The sequence below is a fragment of the Lissotriton helveticus genome, chromosome 12, assembly GCF_964261635.1.
Source record: "Lissotriton helveticus chromosome 12, aLisHel1.1, whole genome shotgun sequence".
Lineage (NCBI taxonomy): Eukaryota > Metazoa > Chordata > Amphibia > Caudata > Salamandridae > Lissotriton > Lissotriton helveticus.
Genome location: NC_136073.1, coordinates 428,150,576 through 428,163,698, shown reverse-complemented (window position 1 = coordinate 428,163,698; position 13,123 = coordinate 428,150,576). Strand labels below are relative to the sequence as shown.

The 13,123-nt window shown below is 41.7% G+C and overlaps 1 protein-coding gene across 4 annotated transcripts in view; it reads right to left on the bottom strand.

The window, feature by feature from the left end:
* Positions 1-13,123, bottom strand: part of FTO (FTO alpha-ketoglutarate dependent dioxygenase) — a 1,792,536-nt gene that overhangs the window by 1,379,318 nt on the left and 400,095 nt on the right. Inside the window, exon 1 of one of the 4 annotated variants that reach the window (XM_078668470.1) lies at positions 1,070-1,126. The exons of the other annotated variants lie outside the window; for them this stretch is intronic. The gene's annotated coding sequence lies outside the window, so the exon portion shown is untranslated. Of the gene's footprint in view, positions 1-1,069; positions 1,127-13,123 lie in introns of those variants that run through there. 4 annotated transcript variants of the gene reach the window in all.

Genomic DNA, 13,123 nt, shown 5'->3' with positions numbered 1-13,123 from the left:
CAGTTACTCTTTCTCAGGAACATCAAGAATTAACGCTCTGTAAGTTACTTTCCACAAGTCTGTGTTGAAGCAAAATTGACTGATGAGTCAGCAGCAGCCATTTATAACGGATTCTGGGAGGAACTCATGGATGTTGAACCCTGGGTGGTTAATCGGCCTTCCTTTTGCGATGCACTTACCAACTTGTTCCTACTGGTTTAGGCACAACAATGATTTTGCTGAAGAGGGTAAGTATCAACGATTAAATCCCCCTCTCCCAACAAAAATACAAACTGAAAAGTCAGGAGAAGAATCAATGTCAATCGGTTCTGTATGGAAACCATTGACCAGAGAAGAAAGAAAAAGAATATGAAAAGAAAGACTTTGATTTTCTTGGAACCAGAGGGATATTTTAATCTCAAGGGTCCTTTATTGCGGGGAAGCTGGATTGTTCACCCATGAATGGCAAACCCAAGGTGACCTTGCATCGGTTTCCAGAGTTTGCCACTAATTGGGCCCCAAGGACCAATAACAACTATATCAATGATTGATTGTAGGGCTTCCAGATATTTCTGGGGGAAAACATAAGCTTACACTCATAAAAATGACATTAGCCAAGGCTTTATGGGGAATGGATGGTCAGTCACTCCTGGAGATGTACAGAGGGAGACTCAGCCTCTATTATTAGATATTGATATTGGCCACTTTGACTCTTTCTATTTTAACGTAATGACTTTTTCTGTTTCAATTAGTCCTTGAAACTATTTGGCTAAGAGCTAATAATCTGTTTAAAAAATAGAAAGAGGGATACAACGTTATGAAATCTGAACACTGAATAAGACACTGTTGGTTGGAAGCACTGTTCATACGAAACAAACTTTATCCTGCTTCGCCACACAGTCATCCCAAAGAAACTTTTATACCACCAGTCTATAGGGAATTTCAGTACATGTTTATTAAAAAGATATTAATGAACCTGCCCCAACATCGTATATATGATTATACCACTGATTTAAAACCACATGGTAAGATTCCACCTGGAAGCATTTATTGTCTTACAACAACAGAAGATGCAGTACTAAACACCTACCTATAAAGAACTTGACAAAGGGATTCATAAGCCATTCAGTCTCTCCTGCAGAACGCCAATGTACTTCATTCTCAAACCTGTTGGCGAGTTTCGCCCCTGTGTGAACTTCAGTGAACTTAATGAGATCATGTGGTTGAGCTTATCTGGTGGATATTTTGCATGATCGCGGCATACCCACTTTGTGAGGGTTGGGATGGTGTTAACCTCCTAGTATAAGATGTAATGTGACCTAGAGACAAGATTCAAACAGCATTTCAAATATAGATTTAATAAGAAATGACTGACTCAAAAAGGGTGTTTGAGATCAGAAATTTAGAGAAAACCATAAAGGTTAATTACAATTTTTAAGTGCAATACAGACATTAGGAAGAATACAAATGCATTAATAGTCTCATTAACATATATGGGAATCATTTGCCATGAAGGATCTCACTAATAGGAATAGTGCAAAAAAAACAAATTCTGGACAAGTCTCAAATGTGCAGCAAATCAATAGAAAACGGGATACATAGTGGAAACTCAAAAGATCTCGCTCAACCTCCGATTCAAGGGTTCAGCATGGTGTAAGTATTATTAAAGTAAATCATAGTTCCTGTTTTTTTTAAAGTCACACAACCTATCTTAGCTCTAACCCACTGCATGAATATGGGTTTGCCCCATCTGACCTAATGTCATATGGAGGTTTCAGAACAACCTAGTTACATATTTGTGAATTAATGCAATACAGTGTGCTAGCAGGAAGAGCCTTGGAAAACAGCAAAGGGCCTCCTTCAGCGAGTTTTTCGAGAATAATATGTCAAACAAAATAAACAATGGACATCTTGCTGCATGTGAATTTGAGCAGGAACCATAGACACAATTAACATCATGATTCTTCAGCAATTTTAACACCGATGGAAACGAGGCCTAAAAGAAGCCTAGTTAGCCTGAGCCAGAAAAAAACCCATCATAATGGTTTTCTTTTCATTGTAATACCTCATGTTAATACTCATGTGTGAATTCAAACACAGATCAACTAATATTAATGCACATCTATAATTCAGAGCGATAACATTAAGGAGCATATAGATCTCTATAATTCAATAGTAAGGTACAGTTAAAATCTTTCAGTTCTTATAATTTCAAAAACATATGAAGACGGGAGTCTTGAAAGTTCTTGTATTCCAATCGTTTCCTTTTATTTTCACAGACAGGTGTAAGAATACATGCCTCAGCCCAGCCAATGCGGTTCGTCCCATATAGACTTCATCAGGGTTGGGATTATAGTAGTTCCAATATCCATGGAGCGAACCTCCTAATAGAGCGTATCAATAACAAGCTCTGGGAGTCCCCCATAGCGCCCTATCGGTAGAAAAGGGTAAATGCCTGGAATCTCAAGTTAGAATGTTAGATTTTCCAAATGTGATGAAGCAATCCTTCTTAAAGAAAGTATACCCCCTGGAATCCCCGTAGCATACAGAATGTTTATCTATTGAGTACAGTGCCTCAATTCTCCTGCCGTTAGTCTATCCGTGAATGAATGCCTACACTACTGACCTTATAACTTCTCTATAATTCAGATGTGAAAAACTTCAGCTTAACTATTAGAACCTGGCATTGGCTTCTTCTCAACGGCATTCCCTGAGACCACATTCAGAATGCTGGTTTTTTTCCAAACTAGAAGCATATAATCTTCTAAGAATCAAGGAAGGAGGTGTGTGGCTCGGATACATGGCTTTAAAAGAAGAAACCTAGCAAGAGGACTTGATTTCCCATCATTGAACTGACCAGGTCGTGACATCACTGCATTACCTGCAGCACAAGTTACACCATTCTATCATTCAGCTGCAGAGGCGGTGACAGCACAGCTTTTCCCATCATCCATTTGCACACAAAGTAACATCACTAGTTTCTTTCCAAAACTATTTTTAAATGAAGCCAAACAAGAAGGTGTTATTTCCCATCATCCATCTGCATAGGAAGTAACATCACTGCATTTTCCATCAGTCATCTACAAGGGATGTGACATCACTTCCTGCCTTCCCTGACTTCAGTCAACTCTTCCGGGCACCTCACTGCACAGGTGTCTCCAGCAAAGGGAGGACAAAGAGAAGGGTGTTGACTGGTTGTTCCTGTCAGGACCAGAAATGCCCATGGGCTACAATCTATGTTCCACTGAAACTTAAAAGGTAAAATATAAACATGTGCCTCACCCAGCACCCCATACTTCTTAATTCCCACAACGATGCTCTTATCTAGACAACCCAGACACTTACATTGCATTTGCGCAAAACATAACTAAACTCTTACACATCCCACTGACTACCAAACAAGGTCAAACTACAGAATGCAAATTTCAACTCATTCTCATTAACGCTCATTCTGCAGTACCCACGCACAAGGCATTGCAGACTTTATTACCTATCACAAGCTTAACGACCTCTTCATCACAGAAACCTGGTTTACCCCCACATCCTCTGCCATTCTAGACATAGGAAAAAAACTTCAGATCCTTTAAAGACTTCTCCATAGATATTCTAATGCTTGAACACATCTCACACTATATCAACTCCATGTTCGAAGCCAACACCCTTCTAAATAACTTCCAACCTTTTGCAAAACTCTTAACGTCCATGGCCCCAATCCACCATGCAAGTTCAAGCCAAAGTCTACAGCACCCTTGTACTGTAAAATCTTGGTGACAAACGATCCATCTGCAGACAGAAAAGGAAATGGAAGAAAAACAGAACTTCCAATGACCTTTTGATACTGAAGTCCCTCTGAGCAACATGCAGACAGCTCATCACATAAGCCCAAGAAAAGTACTATACCAACTCCATTAAATGAAGCCACCGATATAAGCAGAATGCTGTTCAAGACAATGAAACACTGCATCAACCCCCTGCTCGTTCTAGCTATTGCTCAGTCCAAAGAAAAGTGCAATGCCATCAACATCACAGCACATAGACGACACCCAGCCTGCTTTCTCTTATGCCCACCCCTTCCTGTAGAATCCCACAATTGCCAGCCTTCAAAGCCCTATCTCTCACAGATCTTGCAGACATACTCATCTCTCTCAAGCCACTTTGTATCAAAATGTCTCTCTTGCTCCTACTTGCCATGAAAGCCACCCTCGCTCAAGATGTCTTCCCAAAATCTCTTTAGACACTTCAGGTATTCCTACTCCTACAAAACCTACACCAGACCCTGATGACCTCGCCAATTACCAGCCATCCCTCACATACCGATTATGGACAAGATCATTGAAAAAGCAGTCTATGTTCAACTCCAAGATCATATCAATGCTAACCATCTTGTGCATGGCTACCAGTGTGGCTTCATATCATGCAAGCTATCTTACAAATCATAGACTGTGCCATCTTAACCACAGATGAAGATAGCCCCTGCCTTCTAACATTGCTGAACGTCTTAGCTGTCTTCAACAGTCAACCAGCCCACCCACATGTGCGTCATTAAGTTGCAACATGATTCACTGGTTATGTCTACAGATTCTCCTCCTACTTTTTCAACCAACACCACTTTGTTCAAATGGGCACCTCCAGGCCATAAAAGATCCCCACCACCTGCGGATTACCCCAGAATTCCATACGGTCTCCTGTTATTTTCAACCTGTACATGGAGCAGCTTGGTGCTTTACTTTAAGGGTAAAAGCATCAAGATTAACCAATACACCAATGATACAAAACTCTATTTGAAAGACTCCTCTACTTCAGACATCTAACAACTCAAACCCTGCTTGCACATCACAAAGATGTGGATGTCCAGTGTCTCCCTGAACCTCAATCCAACTAAGACAGAATTACTGTTATCGTTCAATAAAAACAAACAAGAAACTGTAAAAATCTGGTTCAATGACATGAACCTTGACGGCTTCAAGCCCCAACATTCATCAAAAGCCAAGTCACTTTGATTCACCCTGGATACCAACCTCACCCTCAAGGAACGCATTGCCAAAAAAGCAAAGATGGGCTAGTGCCATCTCTGTCTTCTAAAGCCAGTCAAACAGCTTCTTCCAGAAAAGGGCTTCAGTACTATTGTTCAAGCCCCCATACTCTTGCATCTGGAGGGTGGTAATGCCCAGCTGCATGGCCTTCTCGACTCCACAATGGCACACTTTAAGGGCATTCTACAGGTTGCAGCATGTTTCATACAGGGCTTGAAGAAATATGATCACTTCATCCCTATCCTGATGCGATTTGATTGGTTCCCCTTCCTGGACCACATCATCCCCAAAACCAGATAAATCATTTACAAAGCTATCCCAACCAGCACCCCGCTTATTTTGCACCATTTCTGGTGGCTCTCGGCACACCCATGGCCAGGATACCATCAGACTGCCAACTAATAGGTGTAAAAAAAGTGAAAAACAAGACATCAGGCCTTTTCCATTTATGCACCTAGGATCTGGAACAACATTCCTGTATCCATCTGTACCGGCCCAGTGCAGCTCATATTTAGGAAAGAGTTAAAGACTCACATTTGTAAAGAACATTGCATCAAAGTACATTACATGTCCATAATCCAGCGTCCTTTCCTACTCATCGACTTTATGCTGGTCTATATGATCATGTACAGAGCTCCGCTGCCTTTTGCCTAGGTTCACACTAGAAAAATACCATGTACAATCATACATATACACACTATAAATACCTAATCATGCGCTTTGCATATAACACTATACACACCTTATCATGCACCTTTGGCCTTTGCAACACCCTGGTGGCTTCAATACTTTATTAATGATGTTTTTCAAGATATCCCAGATACCTTTGTAGTAATTTAGCTCAATGAAAAATGAAATACATTTTTTATTCATGGTTGATTACTTAAAGTCGGTACATGTATACACCTAAAATCAGACTTACCAATATATCGTTAAAACACATTAATACATCACTTAAAAGGATAACATTCTGTGGTAAAGCAGAGTTGATATGGTGCTTTACTGTCCACATTTCTGGTGAAAGGTGAAGTACTAATTTTTGTTTACAAAATTGGACATCGGCGTGGTTGGAGGACTGGGGACAGGCAGGTGTGTTCCGATGTGTGAGATATCTAGTGATTTGTACCCTTGTCAAATTGCTGGTTTGATGCGGAACGAGTGCCTTTGGAACTTTCTGGAGGGTGAATGTTGTTTTTATAGCATAAATAGTTGCGGTCTGTATGCCTCTTGCTGGGATGACTAAGCATTAATGCAACACCTATTTAGTTTCTTGTCTCAAGAATACTGTGATCTCTTACTTTGCTGGACTTAGACCGATGAAGCTCTTGTGACTTTTGGGCCTTTTATGGGCACGTACCGAACTAGGAATTACTGTTTTGTAGGGTAGCTTGTAACTGGTACTTTGTCTCCATACTAATTTGGTTTTTAGTTTGCAGAAATTACTTTTGGGGATACTACAGCAGGCCGGGATCTACGGCTTGATTGTTAGTGTTGGTACCTTTTATTATCTTTGTGAGAGCAGTGCAAATTTGATCGATGAATTTCCCCAGCCTGGCTAGGGTTAGTGTAGTATTGGAAGAGAAACATAGACCCGAAGCTTCTCTGCAGTGTCTGAGGCCATTAGTCCTGAATAACGGGGTTAACAAGCGGCGTTGTTAGCTTGCCATTTTTGGACAACAACACAGCAATTGGAGCCAAGATTCTCAGTGATAATTGCATAGACAACAAGCAACTGTATTGTCCTGCCGTGCCCAGGATGGATTAAAACCTATGATGGACAGTGCGAGCAGACTCATGTAAGTAATTTTCCTTCATGCCTGGGCCGTCAATGATTGCTCAAGGTACGGCTGGGCTTTCCCCAGGATGTAGGTTACGTACAATACTGTAAAGTTGGATTTGTGGCATAGCCTTTCTATGTCTTGTTTGAATGAAACTGCCTGTTCGCTGTTTTTTCCAAGCTCTTACCGGTATGTCCGGGTTATGCAGATTGCAGGTTTTCATTTCCAGAAGACTTGTGGCCATCACCAGCTGTGTCTGCCATGGCGAACCTCCTTCTTCAAAGATGGTTTGGATTTGTGCTTTGAATGAGGACACTGGGGCTTGCAGGGTGTTGATGTAGCATTTTATTAAGTCTCCAGACATAGAAGATTCGGGCTGACGAGTACCAGATCCGACCTCACCCTGGCTCTCCTGGCCTGCCGAGGTAGAGTAAGAATTTTCTTCTAGGTAGTGATTTGAGAGTTCATGAGATACATGTCCAGTGAACCGGGTAAAGCTATCCGACCGTAGTTAAGGGAGGGGACTAGTTTGGCTCTCAAGACTTTTAGTATGGGTTCCATGATTGGACTGTTTAACTGTTGACTTGGGTATTTCAGGATATAAATGATCCCAACGCCCTTGCTTCTAAGATGTTTTAATTGGGGCCCTGGCTTGGCCCCTTAAGACAGTCAGACACCTAAGTAATTATAGCTTGTGCATGAATTTATTTGCAGGTCACTGAGATGCCATTGAGCAGTTTTCTTTCATGGGTATTTCCCAAAGATGACTATGCTGGTCTCCCCCTGGTTCACCAAAAGTTTGTTGTTTTGATTGTACTAATGGAGTGCGTTCAGGGCTCTCTGTAAGCCAATTCGAGAGTGACCCATAATTGCATTTCGCTCAATGATAACCTAGTATTTTCAAAAACATTTGGAACAGCATAAAATATCAAATGGGAGTTCTTCATAGACTTCGGAACCATTCTTTGCGAAGGCAAAGAAATGTGTCCTTGAAACTTGACAGTTGCCCTTTCTAAATTTTGACATTTTGAATCAAAATATTTAAATGGAGCACACAGTAAGAAAAAAACTGTATAGGAAATGCAGCCCCTGAATGTATAAAGCAGATCAAAACGCCTTTAGTAATTACCAATTTTTTATAGATAATTTATTGACAATTTCTCACAAATTGTGAAACCAGTTACTGAGTTAACCAAAAGACCAGCTTTTCTTGTGGGGATATGGGCAAGAAGAAACTTTCAGAAATTTGAAGAAGGCTTTCACAACTGTTGCAATACTGAAGCAGCCTGGTTGTCCTAGACCCTTTTTTGTCAAGAAGTATGCCCTATATATTGCCATTGGATCCGATCGTTCACTGGAAAACCCTTCAGTATCTTAGTAATCATGGTCTTTCGTAGCTCCAGAAACAAAAGCACTTAACAATACCCTTTCCCCCTGGTGCCACTACTTGGAGGATTCTGAATTGTCTGTCACAGTATGGACCGATCACAAAAATCTTAGTTTTCCTTAAATTTATGAAATGTGAGGTTTCATTACAACATTATGTTATGTTATGTTATTGGAATTTATAAGAAGCGCACGATTACCAATGGGTGTCTTGGCGCTGAGCTAGGCCTAAACATAAGTCGATGCGATCAGAGAGAACAGCCAGGTCTTCAGGCCTCTTCTGAAGGAGAGCAGATTGGCAGCATTCCTCAGGTGGAACGGCAACTCGTTTCACGCCTTGGATGTGCAGGTGATAAAGCTCCTCCCTCCCCAGCCGGTTTTCTTGAAGGTCGGTGTTTGGACAAGTTTAGCACCCAGGGATCGAAGCGCCCTCCCTACTGGGGATATACCATTTAAACCTCTGCCTCAAGTGGTCAGGGCCAATCCCATTAAGGGCCTTGAAGGCTATACAGAGGGCCTTAAAACGAACCCTCTGTTTCACCGGGAGCCAGTTCTGTTCAGACTGAGACAAATTTGGGTATACCTGACAGTAGTCTAGCCGCAGCATTTTGAACTATCTGAAGCCTATTAAAAAGTTGTTTCTGGGCATTCAGATATATGCTATTGCAATAATCAAGGCGTGACAGTACAAGGACTGTGACTACCATCCTAAAATTGCCGGCCGAAAGATAAGGTTTTATTTTTCTTAAGACTCGCAAAATCAAGAAGCAAGCGGAAACAACTGAACTAATGTGGGCACAAAAAGTCAAGTCAGTTTATTGTCCACTATTACACCCAGGTTTTTTACTTTAGAACTTAGGGTAGGGTGATTTCTCATATCTGTTGGCCACCAATCTGGAGTCCATACGTGAGGGTTATTTCCAAATACAATCACCTCCGTTAATGGAGATCAGTTTTAAACAATTTGCCGACATCCAGTGTGCAAAAGCCTTCATGCAGTCATGGAAGTGAACACCTGATTCTTTTACCTGACCGTCCTTGAAGGATAGTACAATCTGAGTGTCGTCGGCATAGGAGGTCAACTGAAGACCAAACGATCTAATCGAGGCTGCCAGTGACGTCACATAGATATTAAAGAGCGTGGGGCTCAGTGACGACCCCTGCGGCACCCCGCACGGAAGGCTGAAAGGCTGAGATTTGTTATTATCTAGATCGACAGTTTGTGATATCCCTGATAAAAAGGAGTGAAGGAGTTTCCAAGCGACCCCTTGCACCCCAGCCCCCGACAGCCGGTCCATCAAAACTTTATGGTGAACCGTGTTGAAGGCTGCTCAGAGATCTAACATTATGAGTATAGCCTTCCCCCCACAGTCCAAAGCCTCCCTTACCTCCTCACAAGATTTGATGAGGGCTGATTCGGTGCGATGGTCAGCTCTGAAGCCATATTGGGTGGGATCAAGTACGTTATTGCCATGAAAAAAGCTACTAAGCTGTACATTCATGGCCTTTTCAGTGATTTTTGTGGGCAGGGGGAGTCGCTAAATGGGCTGATAATTCCCCGGGTCTGTAGGATCCAAAGTAGGCTTCTTTAAAAGGGGGGAGTATCGAAACCTTCTGCCAAGCAATCGGAAAAATCCCGGAAGTGAAGATATTATTAATCACTGCCTGCTCACATGTTTTTACAAACGTTCACAAATAGGAAGGAGTCCCAAAGGGTTCCTTGAGGACCCCTTCCCATTTGCAAATGGGTTACCACCTACTTGAAGTAGGAGGTAAAATGTAAACGTTTTGCCACCGCATTTCGGTTGTAAAACAATCACACTTATCACTGCAATTCGATATTAGGAAAGAATGCCCGAAACACGCCCCTTCCTAATATCGAATAGCAAACCCAATTTGCGATTTGGTAACAGGTTGCAGAATCGCAATTTGGGATTTTGTACATTGAAAATGTCTTTTTCGTCCGCAAATGGGCAGATTGTGCAAATCAGGCCATTTGAGTACGAAAAAAGCTTTCTACATCTGGCCCCTGGTTCCTTTACCTGGATTATCCACAGCAATAGAACTAACTCAGATCTTTTCCAAAGAGCTAGTTAAATTACATGAACTTCCTGGGACAACTGGAATGGATAGAGGATCTAAGTTTGTCTCCCACTTCTGCAATACCTATATTAAAACAGATAGGAACTAAGGGCCAGATGTAGGTAGCTTAATACCGGTAGGTAACAGCCGAAAATTGGTGATTTTCCCGTTACCGGCCGGTATTTAGCCCTTTCCAATGTAGGAAGCTCTAGATAAGGATTCGGTAATTTACCGATTCGTTATTTTAAGGAACCAGTAAAATACCGATTCCTTATTTTAAGAAATCGGTAAATTACTGAATCTTTAAAACCTATGTAGGAAGCACTCAAGTGAGTGCATTTTTGCTTTAAGAATTCGTTATTTACCACCGACTACAAGTTGGTGGTAAATACTGTATACCTTTGAAAAAGCATTTATTTGCTTTTTTAAAATTGCCATGTGGCAGACATACATGCCCTTAGGGGATGTATGTGCGCCACATGTGCACACATGCACGATTCAGGGGTGCAAAAGGGTGTCAATGTGACACCCTTGAATATGCTTCCGCTATTACCGATTCGGTATTTCCCGAATCGGTAATAGTGAATGGCTTCCAATTCATTCCTATGGGCCTCCAGGCCCATAGGAATGAATAGGAAGGTATTCCTCATTACCGAATCGGTATTACGGATTCGGTAATAAGGAATATTACCGAAACTGTAAATTTTACCGATTTATTACCTACATTACATTTACCGATTCTTAAATACCGGATCGGTAAAATTTGGTATTTAAGGACTCAGTAAATTGTGATTACCTACATCTAGCCCAAAGTCAACTAGGTACAACCCTCAGACTGTTGATAGGAGGTTGAATCAGACAATACAACAGTATTTGCTTTTTTCATATGTGATCATCAGCACAACGTTGGTAACGTAGATCTCTTTAGCTGAATTCACATATAACAATTCCCTGTACAGCCAAACAGAATTCTCGCTTTTTCTGTACATATGGTTTCCATCCCATAGTTTGTCCTACTTGCTTCGATCCAGTAAACATGCCTAATGTGCAATCGCTTTTACAAGACCTAGCAAAAGTATTCAACACAGCTGTGCATAACCTACTATTTGCTAAAGTTACAAGAGATCTGCTGACTGACACAGAGTCCAGCTCCTTCATACTCAGTAGGGGATTTAGTTTGGTTGTACATCACAAGTCTGGCCAAACTACGTTCTCAACCCAAATTCTCTCCGCGCTTTTTTAGGCCCTTTTCCTATTAAAGAAGTAGTGGGAAACGCAGCAGTTAGGTTAGAACTGCCAGTCCATTAGAAGATCCATACTGCCCTCCATATATCCAAATTATGGAGGGCTAAGGGACCAGCAAGAACCAGGCATCCCCCACTGGTAACTGTAGTAGGCCATCCTGAATTTGAAGATGAAGTCATTCCAAATACAGAAGGGGGTTATTGCTGTATTTGATTGCCAGGAAGGGATATGAAACAGCAGACTGAGCATGGGAAAGAACCTCCATTGTGCATGTCCCTCACTTCTCCAGACAGTACCATGCTCTCCTAAGTCGAATGGGGTCGGGTCCCTGTAAGGGAAGCGTACTGCCATTAAGAGATAGAGGAGGATCTCAGATTATATCTCAATCCGTGGGGATTCACACATCAGGAGAGACAGCAATGACCAGACAGCAGCATGCATGTGAATATCTGTCAATTGAGGTATTTGATGGATAGGGGCTCCAGCTTAGATTCACAGTCCTTGGTAGCTGGACATAAACAAAATTTTAATCCACGCGAGGGCGTCCCCGAATTTCAAAATCCCAACCACCAGGTTCTGGGAAGAATTTTGCTTCTCCAATGGGTTTCTGAGTAGAGCGAGCCTAGAACTGCTCCAAGAATGCAATATGTGATGCCAGGCAGGCACAATCTCCAAGGGTCTGTTCTTTGGGAGGGAAATCTAGTCCATTCCAGACAGGCAGACATGACCTGAGACTAGGAACCTGGGAGAGTACGAAATGGAGATAGAGCTCTCTTTGTTGGGTTTTATTTTCAATGGGCAGCAGACACCCACAAATAAACGCAATCGGCTAAGAGAAAGACGATTGCAGGAGAATAAATGGATTTCCTATGGGACCTGGATGGGCATATTCACCCTTCTCTGCCTTCGTTGTAATTCCTCACTGGCCACAAAGCCATTATCAAGAGATCCTACGCCTCCATGTCCTTTCAGGGGACAAGAATAATTTCATTGATGATTTTCGAGGTTCACGTACCAGACGTGCTAACATTTTGCCATAATCCAAATTGTTGCTGTGAACATACCCAATAATTATTGTATTCCTCTAGGAATGATGTGATATATTTCTCATTTTCTTTATTCGGGGATGATTATTTAAGAGAACAATGAACAGCTACCTATTGGACATCTCTGACAGAAACCCTATTGACAGGTGGCAGGTTCGGGGGTCAGAATCTTGTTCAGTCACTCAAATGGGCCAAACTCCAAGAACTGCAGTATTCATCCTAAGGGTTTGTTCACTTATTTCTCCACATAATGGGACTCAGGGATAACAATAGACTTCCATACAATTTTTGTCTCAGAACTAGTCGAAATTGGCAGGTTTGGGGCTATTAGAGGTAAATATTTCAGATGAAGGTTCTAACTTTAATAGATAAGACGTTGAAGCCACATTAATATGTATTTTCTTCCCAGTTTAGAAGAAGGTTACTATGAGGTGCATGGTTAGCACCCTGTCCATTGAGATCTGACAGCGGGTTTCAGGAGCAAAATGAGGAGGCTCTTTTTGTGTCTTTTGTAAATTTACTGACCCTGGGTTCCTGGCATAAGCAGTGTTGTATTAAAGGCATTTGGTGTCTG